Here is a 10,280-nt window from a genome sequence, read left to right on the forward strand (position 1 = left end):
AAATTTGATCTCATCAAACACAAATATGCTTATTAGAAAAATGTTTCTGAAGACTTTTGTATGGAGTGTAGCCCTTTAGGAAAGTGAATCATGGGCAGCAACCGAAGAAGACAGAAAGAAAAAAAGAAAGAAAGAAAGAAAGAGAAAGGGCGCTTTTTATATCCGACATTAAACCGAGGACTAGCGAAGGGATCACAAAAGAAATCTGAAAGGAGAACAATGTGACAAATTTTGTGCAAGGGAAGATTGATAGATACAGCTTGAGACACCCAAGACTTGCACCGTCAACATACCTAAGGGATGCGATTCTTTGACAGAATACCTCACTTTAAATTATTAAATTATTTTTAGACGTTAGAGACGTACAGGCTTCTTAAACCATTTTCAAGTGTTTAATTAAAAACTTAAATCGATGTAAATTTAGTGAAAAAGGAACTGTGTTCACTTTCAAATGCGCCACATCCTTCAAAATATTTAAAATAATATTTATCAAAATATTTATTATGCATCGAAATATGTAAAAATATGTAACTTAAAACTCTTTGAATAATGATCCTTTTAGTGTGATTCGCCGAAATTTTAGCTTTTCTTGTAGCTTTATATATGGCAACAGAATATGAAATTACACATAATTCGGGCTCTAGTAATGATACAATTCAGCCAGAAAAATTAACCAGAGTTAAACATTCCATAGTCACTTTGATGTTTGTTGCATTACGCTTTCCCATCATTCTTTCGATTCCCACTCATTACGCCCTGACTGGTTATCAGGAAAATCTACTTGTATATAATAATAATAATAATAATAATAATAATAATAATAATAATAATAATAATAATAATAATAATAATAATAATTTTATTTATAACTTATCTAAAATACATTTGCAAATATGCAGTAGGATATTATGCATTATCTTTGCCATTATTTACACCTGCAAAGCACTTGATGTGCTTATCTGCCGGTGTAGTTGTTTCACATTTGTATACATTGTTGCAATCTTTACTGTTTACAACATTAATAAGGTTTGTATATTTACATTAGCATTGTAATTTTGTCCTGTGGTGTGAGTTTTTCTTAATCCCTGAAAGTATCATTCAAGTCTTTGGTACATTTTTCATCCATGAACAAATATTTAAACTGAAATCAGAGCTTGAACAATTAGAAATTCCACTAAATATTCACAGGACCTATCCTAATTCCGATGGATCACTATGCAATATGTCTTCCCAATGTATCACCAGCAAGAACAACACAAGGACCACCAGTCCGAAATGGACAGAGGAAAGGAAACTGGCAAACGGCCAGAAAATTAAAGCTTTCTGGACCAACAAGAAACAGAAGACGCACGTAAAAACTCAAAACGAGCGCCGTGGCCCCAAATAGGCTCAAACGAAAAAATAATAATAATAATTCGTCCTGGAAAAGGTAAAAATAGTATGGGAAGAAAGACTTAAAGAAAGGGGACTGCATCATATGAGATAAGATTAGGTTCAAAGCACAAAGGGGTTGGTGTAAACTATTTGGCCTTTGCTGATGACATAGCAATCCTCTCTGGAAATAGAGAGACTGCCTTAGAGCAAATCAACCTTCTGAAAGAAATAGCAGGAAAAGTTGGACTTCAGATATCTTTTGAGAAGACTAAATTCATGTCAAATATTAGGGATTCACCTACAGTACTAAAAACAGAGTACAGGAAAATCAACAAGGTTAATAACTTCAAATACCTAGGTGAAATAATTTAAGTTAGTTGTGTTGATAAGGAAGTAAACAGATCAGAGCAAGAAAACTGGAACTAGCATACCAACTCAGTAAAGATACCTACAATAAGAAGAATCTCTCACGGAAGACTAAAATCAAATACTACAACACAGTAATCAAACCAGAGAGTCTGTATGCCACGGAATGTATGTTCTCTATGGAAACTGGTGAAATAGAAGAGATAGAGAAAAAAGAAAGGAAAATATTGAGGAAAATTTTGGGACCATTGAAAACGAAGGAAGGAGAGCTTAGGCATATGAGGAATAAAGATCTATACAAGGACGAAGCAAATGAAAGGATGTTAGACACGATCAGAAAGAGGAGAATTATTTTTTTTTTGTCACATAATGAGGGTGCATAACAGTAGATTGACAAAACGAGTGTTTAACCATTCTTACATGAGCAAGAATGGCAACCAGTGGATCCAAGGAGTAAAAAAAGATATGACAGAGATTGGAATAACAGACGCTCTAATACAAGACAGAACAACTTTCAGAAGATTGATACAAAATTTCAACGGTTTCCGAGAAAAGGAAAAGAGGAAAGGTAATAATAACATCTGCCAAGAGAGGAGGAAACAGCAAAGTGAAAGGATGAAGAACTATTGGAAGTCAAGAAAAGAAGGATTAAGATGAATGCACAGGGTTACTTTCCGTGGTCCTTAGATGGTCAAAATCGAATAAATAATAATAATAATACTAACGTTTAGTAAATTCACAGAGGCTTGCAGACTGAACGCTGAAAGGCATAACAGTCTATAATAATAATAATAATAATAATAATAATAATAATAATAATAATAGAATATGGACTTGACCTGAAGGCATTACCCCTCATCAAGTAAACACTCACCGACAAAAAAATCTACAGTGAAATTCATGGGCGAAATATCAGATTCTTTGGAAATTAAGACGTAGAGATACTAACGGACAGCGAAATCACAGAAGTCCTCAAGGAGCTGGGCTACAAATGTCATTCGGGAAAAACAAGTTCATTTGCACTGGATTCAACATTCAGAAACTAAAGACCAAATACGGACAGAGATGAGATCTTGGAGAACCATCAGGGTTAGAAAAGAAAACACAAAGTTCACCTACAGAAGAAACTCTAGAGTGCATACGTGAAGACACGCAACATTTACAGCAGAAAGTGCATGTCTACACTCACAAAGATTAGACACTGTAATACGGTGATTCAAACGTTGACCATTCAGCCACAAGAGTCGGCACGCAACATAGAATCTGAGGATGCTGTTGTAGAACGAAACATGTCATTCTTCATTTAATAGTGTGGGTTTCTTTTTACAGGTATGTTATAGTGTATCGACAGACCGAAAAGCTTTACGGTTACATTATACGTGTGTAGTAACTAAGTGGGCTATTTCAGCTTTGAACTTGACCTGCTTCGGAGTGTAATAGCAAGGTATATACGAAGACTAATCTATTCAAAGCTCTGGAGCAGAAGGATGGCATTAAAATACTTAATTATGATAGCCCCGTGTCATTACATGTTAGCAAGTTAGAAAAAAAGAAAAAAACATCTCCCACGGCAAAATTACGGCAAATGAAGAGACTTTAAAACATATTATTATTATTATTAGAGAGAATATTTAACTGCGGTCCTGAAAAGGCTTCGGATAATGTTCCTGCTGAGAAAGGTTCTCCCGGAATTCTGCCGTTGCCCAGGAATAGCCCGATAGCTTATGAAAAATGCTATCAAGTCGCAATTTTTTTTTTTTTTTTTTTTTTTTTTTTTTTTTTTTTTTTTTTTTTTTACAATTCGCTTTACGTCGCACCGACACAGATAGGTTTAATGACGACGTTGGAAAAGGCAAGGGCTAGGAGTGGAAAGGAAGCGCCCGTGGCTTTAAGGAACAGTCCCAGAATATACCTGATGCGAAACCACGGAAAACTAATCTTCAGGGCTGCCGACAGTGGGGCCCGAAGGCGCTATCTCCCAAATACAACCTGATAGCTACAGGACCCAAACCGCGGTCACTTGGTTGGTATATATTATTATTATTATTATTATTATTATTATTATTATTATTATTATTATTATTATTATTCGAGATAACATTTAACTGCGGTCCTGAAAAGGCATCGGTTGATTATTCCGGGGTGAAAGGTTCATCCGCCATTCTGCCATTGCGCAGGAATAGCCATTTATTTATGAAAAATGCTACCACGTAGTAATTTTCTAAGAGAAGCCTTTCGTGATCCGTCACGCGAACTACGTAATTGAATCGCCTGAAACGGCTGGAGTACAATTCTGGAAAACCAAGCTTCCTAACATCCTGGGACAGATGACAAGTGGAACGTTTAGCACCTGGCTACAATGAAAACTGAACTGCACCGGACAGGAATGGGGAGGTCCAAAGCCAACCTTGCGAGATGGGGCTACATAAATGCTGACAACATCAAGAGTGAATGCGGCGAAGAACAAATCGTGAAACATTTACTTCAATGTCCGATGTGTTCATCATCTTGCAGTGAAGATAAACTGTTTCAGAATGCGCTTAGGTTGCAAAATATTGGTTTACAATTCGTGAAACATTGCACTTTTCTGTGATCCTGAAGGTGGTCGGGATCATATACCGAATGATCTACAATCTGTACAAAAAATCAGTCTGCAGTGGTAAGAATCGAGGGCTTTGATAAAGAAGCAGCAATCCAGAAAGGAGTGAGGCAAGGCTGCAGTTACCCCCTCCCCTTTCCACTGTTTAGGCTATGTAGAATAGGTGGTAAAAGAAATCAAAGAGGAATTTGGAAAGGGAATCATAATTCAGGGAGAGGAAATCAAAACCCTGAGATTTGCGGATGATATCGTTATTTTATCTGTGTCTGCACAAGATCTGGAAAAAATGCGGAATGGTATGGACAGAAAACAAGTCAAAAACAAAAATAATGGAGTGCAGTCGAACGAAGTCTGATGATGAAGGAAATGCTAGATTAGGAAATTAAGTCTTAAAAGGAAGTAGGCCCTGGATGAATATTGTTAAGGTACTTGGGTAATAAAATAACTAAAGATAGCAGAAGTAAGGAGGGCATAAAATGCAGCGTAGCACAAGCAAAGAAGAAAAGAAAAAAGAATTTGTTCACTTCGAACACTGATATAGGAATTAGAAAGATATTCTTAAAGACTTGTCTTTGGCGCCCGACAATGTATGGAAGTGAAACATGGACAATAACTAGCTCAGAAAGAAGGTGAATAGAACCTTTTGAAATGTGGTGTTACAGAAAAATGCTGAATGTGAGATGGGTAGATCGAATCACGATTGAATACTGAATAGAGTTGATGAGAGGAGATCGATTTGGCGAAATTTGACGAGAAGAGGTGACAGAATGATAAGGCACATCTTAAGACACTCAGGACTTGTTCAGTTTTTTTTTAGAGAAGTGTAGGTGGTAAGAGCCGGCCCCGTGGTGTAGGGGTAGCGTGCCTGCCTCTTACCCCGAGGCCCCGGGTTCGATTCCCCGCCAGGCCAGGTATTTTTACCTGGACCTGAGGGCTGGTTCGAGGTCCACTCAGCCTACGTGATTAAAATTGAGGAGCTATCTGACGGTGTGATAGCGGCCCCAGTCTAGAAAACCAAGAATAATGGCCGAGAGGATTCGTCGTGCTGACCACACGACACCTCGCAATCTGCAGGCCATCGGGCTGAGCAGCGGTCGCTTGGTAGGCCAAGGCCCTTCAAGGGCTGTAGTGCCATGGGGTTTGGCTTGGTAGGCGGTAAGAACGGAAGGGGTAGACCAATGTATGAATATGACAAAGAGATTACAGTAGATCTAGGATGTTGTAGTTACATGGAAATTGGCTGGCACGGAGAGCTGCATCAAATCAGTCTACAGACTGATTACTCAAAAACAACAACCTTCTGTGTTTCAAAGTAATATTTTTCTGTGTACAAGATGTTCCTAACAGGAGATTATTATAATATCAGCTCAGCGACGACAGCTCTGGGATTTTCACCTAAAAGAAAAGCACATGCCGTCAAAAAGCGCCACGCCTCTTGATGGTTGCAGTTTCTTTGTATGTCTCTTAGCACAAGACAGAGTAAAATATAGTTTCGGTTTTGTTGGATTTTTGCTACTTGTTTGTTTAACGTCGCACTATTACATTGAAGGTTATCGGCGAGGCAAGGATGGGAAAGGACTAGGAATGGGAAGGAAGCGACCGTGCCCTTAATTAAGGTACAGCCCCAGGATTTGCCTTGTGTGAACATGGGAAGCCACGGAAAACCATCTTCAGGGCTGCCGGCAGTGGGGTTTGAACCCACTATCTCCCGAATGCAAGTTAACAGCTACATGAACCAAACCGCGCAGCCACTTGATCGGTAAATAATAATAATAATAATAATAATAATAATAATAATAATAATAATAATAATAATAATAATAATATGTTCGTATATCATATATATTTTTATATTATCATATTATTGTCCGACTCGTTGGCTGAATGGTCATCGTACTGGCCTTCGGTTCAGAGGGTCCCGGGTTCGATTCCCGGCGGGTCGGGGATTTGAATCGCTTCTGATTAATTCTTCTGGCTTGGGAACTGGGTATTTGTGTCCGTCCCAACACTCATCATATTCACACAACACACTACATTACGAACTACCACAGAAACGCGCGCAATTGTGATTACATCCCTCCATATATGGTTGGCGTCAGGAAGGGCATCCGGTCGTAAAACAGGGCCGAATCCACATGTGCGACGCAGTTCGCACCCGCGACCCCACGGGTGTGGGAAAAAGCAGTAGCAACAGAAGGTTATTATTATTATTATTATTATTATTATTATTATTATTATTATTATTATTATTATTTTTGCTAGGGGCTTTACGTCGCACCGACACAGATAGGTCTTACGGCGACGATGGGATAGGAAAGGCCTAGGAGTTGGAAGGAAGCAGCCGTGGCCTTAATTAAGGTACAGCCCCAGCATTTGCCTGGTGTGAAAATGGGAAACCACGGAAAACCATCTTCAGGGCTGCCGATAGTGGGATTCGAACCTACTATCTCCCGGATGCAAGCTCACAGCCGCGCGCCTCTACGCGCACGGCCAACTCGCCCGGTATTATTATTATTATTATTATTATTATTACCATCTACTGAGCGAAACATTTGTATTTATACACTTAGAATAATTAGTACTAATACTGTAATGTTATTTTTAGCCCGCCTTGTGAGCATAACCGTTAAGGTGTCAAGTCTATTTGGTCTGACACTGTAGTTAGCCGGTTCGAGTCCCGTTAGTCGAAAAAGATTTCACCATCGGAATGTTGGCCGGCAGGGTAGGAGACGTGGTGGTATACAATTTCTAATCACTAGATTGCGTGCCAAAAGCCTGGATTAAATTCAAAATCTCCCCACAGTCCTCATTTGGAGTGAGGGCATATGACGCTGTTGATGGTGATTTGTCCGTCGGATGGAGACGTAAAGCCTTGAACAGACTCCTTGGTGTTATTTGACAGCAGTTGGCAATGTGTAGGCTCCGGTTTTCACCCTCTCCGTTCTTACTGTCATATATCACGTCATTAATTTATCGCATTAACTCCTCTGATGAGGTTGACGTCAGGAAGGGCATCCGGTCATAAGAACTCGCTACAAAGATTAATCTCACTTCATATCCGACCCCTTAGAGAAACGGGCCAAGGGTTGGACATATACATACTGCAATATTACTTTCGTCAGACTGGCTGGCATAGACGGCAAAGCGCTGGTATTCCTGTCCCCAAGTTGTCGGGTTCGATCCCGGCTCAGTTCAGTGGTATTTGAAGGTGTTCAAATACGCCAAGCCTCATGTCGGTAGATATGCTAACACGTAAAGCAACTCCTGCGGGACAAATTTCCCGTATCTCGGAGTCTCCGAAAACCGCAAAGGTAGTTTAGTAAGACGTAAAACCATTATTATTATTATTATTATTCCACGTTCTTTCAACTGTTGTAGATCTGACGACACGCTGATATATCAGAATTTTGTCCCACAGGAGTTCCTTAATATACTGGAAACCAACGACGCGGGGTTCAGGCCTCATCCGGGATCGAACCTGCTTATCTTGGGAAGAGAAGGGAAACGACTATGCCTAACCGATTGTATCACCGAGATTGGCGCTTATTAGTTATTAGACTACATTCTCATTTAACGTTTCTGCAATAGAAACCAGGAGGCGATGTTTCCTTGGTAACAAAGGCAACTGTTCCTTTTTAATCAATCTGTGTGTCGTCACTAACTGTTTTGTACATGTGTTTCCAATAACTGAAGGAGTGATTCTGAATGAACAGTAACAAGTCGAGTTTGTTCCCTAAGCACTCGGCAAGAAATGCCGTTACGCCTTCGGCTTAAGAAGAGCGAGGAGCTGCCATCAATGGCTGTAATCAGGACAACACATTTGAATGAACGAAAACGAATGGTTCGTCCTAGCCCCAATTCAACGGTTGGAGGATTTGATAAGTCGCTTATCTGGTCGCAGTGTCCGGTTGTTCTACCGTATTTTGGTCGTTGCCCGCATGCGAACGGCCTGTAATTCCTCAATGGCGTGCCAGGAAAAAGGGGCAAGGAATGGAGATGGCAAGTGGGGAGACAGAGAGAGGATGACAGTCCTCTCTCAGGACCTACTTTAGATCGCTGACACACTTCAACGCGCTTTCTGTCAATATTGACTTCTAAGTACCTGCTACTCTAAACTCCGCGTCATGCAAAATACCTACTGTATTTCACGTGACATCAATATTGATTCGCTAAAAAATCAACATAACTGTACACTCAGACGGGGCCTGAACAGAGCCATTAGGGAAATTCACTTCAATGAAGGTTGTGAGTAAAAAAAGAAATAATAATAAAAGATAAGTAACTGATATTAACTTGGCCCTCTATTTGACAGAACAGAAGGCACAGCCTCACCAATATGAATTTTGGTAAAGAAGGCTATTAAATGCATTGCAGTTGTGTATTTTTGACCTCTTTAGACAAATCCGACCAACGGAAACCAACCAAAGCATAGCTTCCGTACATGCTTGCTTTTATCTTGCAAATCAGCATTAAAAAAAAAAAAAAAAGCCATCTGCAAGAATACGCATACGTAGCTAAAGCTTCTCAACGGGGAATTTACTACCCGTTCTAATAGTTTTTCTGGCTATTAGCCTCTTAAGGCGTGAAAAAGTGTCAAATTACTACATCCAAAGACAACAAATTTACGTGATTTCTCTCAACTTCTAATGACTGTTATTTTAAAGGGAACAATAAGAGATTATCAACCCCAATGCTGAGATTAATGATAAGTAATGATAATGATACTTCTCAGACGTTGCACATTTTCAAGATGATGACCGTGCAGGAGTTAAAATGGGAACTTGCAGTAACGTTTTCGATCCCTGATTTGAAGTATGGTACGATATGTTTAAATCGACCGGTTCAATTCATCAATAATTAGATTTACTGGAAAATCGATTAAGCGATAAATTAACAACGACTAAAAGAAGATGTAGGACTACGTACTCAAAACAGCTTTTCGAGTTCGAATAGGACAGAACATGCCTTTCATGGATTGCTTATTAATAACAGATTTTGTGCTAAGCCAAGGAGCACATGACCCTCGTATATTAAAAAAAGAGAATGGTATACATTACCTTTAATATTGGTAATAATTCCCACAGGATGCCAAGAAATTACGCACAGACACTGCACCATAACAACTCACTCACTCGTTCTTTTCAACTTTAAAGATAACTTATTTGATGTACGTTTTATCGTTCACCGCAAACGCATTAAAATCGCACAAGAAACACAATCAACTGTATTTGTTCCTTACGATATTACTCAGGTATAAATGTTTACATTGCCTGAAGTTTATAATTGTTTAAAAAGTCACCAAGGAACGGCTCTGATAGCGCCACTCTGTAACCGCTAAGAACTACATAACTGAACTGCCTCGCTGGCTGGTCGGCCAATTCCTTGGGAGGAAGGGATACCCTTGTTGTGGTAGTGGTAGTAGAAATCGTGGTTGCGTTGCTGGCTGAGGGAGTGGGGGAGGGGACACCGGCGAAGGAGGTGGAGGAGGGGAGGGGACAGGTAGCGCAATAATGGAGCAAAAAAAAGAAAACATTGAACAGGTTTCTGATGCGAGAGTTTTTATTTTCTCCGTGCGCATGCGCGAGCAACAACTCAAGAAGCAATAAAGATGGCTACAAGCCAGCATAAAAGACAGTGAATAGTAAGTAAAATAAATCGCCATATTAGCTCCCAAAGTGTTTCATTGTTGCGATTTGCATAGCAATCGCAGATCCTGAAAATAGGCCAATTTCCACTCCATTTGTTCTTAATCTTATTAAAGAAATATATTGCCGGGCTGAGTAGCTCAGACGGCAGAGCGCTTGTCTTTTGAGCTCTAGTTCACGAGTTCAAGCCCCGTTCAGCGCTATTTGAAGGCGTTCGAATACGCCTGCCTCGTATCGGTAGATTCACTGGCACGTATAAGAACTGCGGGACAAAATTCCGACATCTTGGCTTCTCC

At 39.8% G+C, this 10,280-nt stretch overlaps 1 protein-coding gene across 1 annotated transcript in view; it reads right to left on the reverse strand.

Annotated features, from left to right (window-relative positions):
- The window catches only part of LOC136885886 (serine/arginine repetitive matrix protein 2), a 282,388-nt gene extending 272,735 nt beyond the window's left edge, over nt 1-9,653 (reverse strand). Inside the window, exon 1 of the mRNA XM_067158575.2 lies at nt 9,397-9,653. The gene's annotated coding sequence lies outside the window, so the exon portion shown is untranslated. The remainder of the gene's footprint in view (nt 1-9,396) is intronic.
- Between the last annotated feature and the right edge of the window lie 627 nt (nt 9,654-10,280).

The sequence above is a fragment of the Anabrus simplex genome, chromosome X (assembly GCF_040414725.1).
Source record: "Anabrus simplex isolate iqAnaSimp1 chromosome X, ASM4041472v1, whole genome shotgun sequence".
In the NCBI taxonomy this organism is placed as follows: domain Eukaryota; kingdom Metazoa; phylum Arthropoda; class Insecta; order Orthoptera; family Tettigoniidae; genus Anabrus; species Anabrus simplex.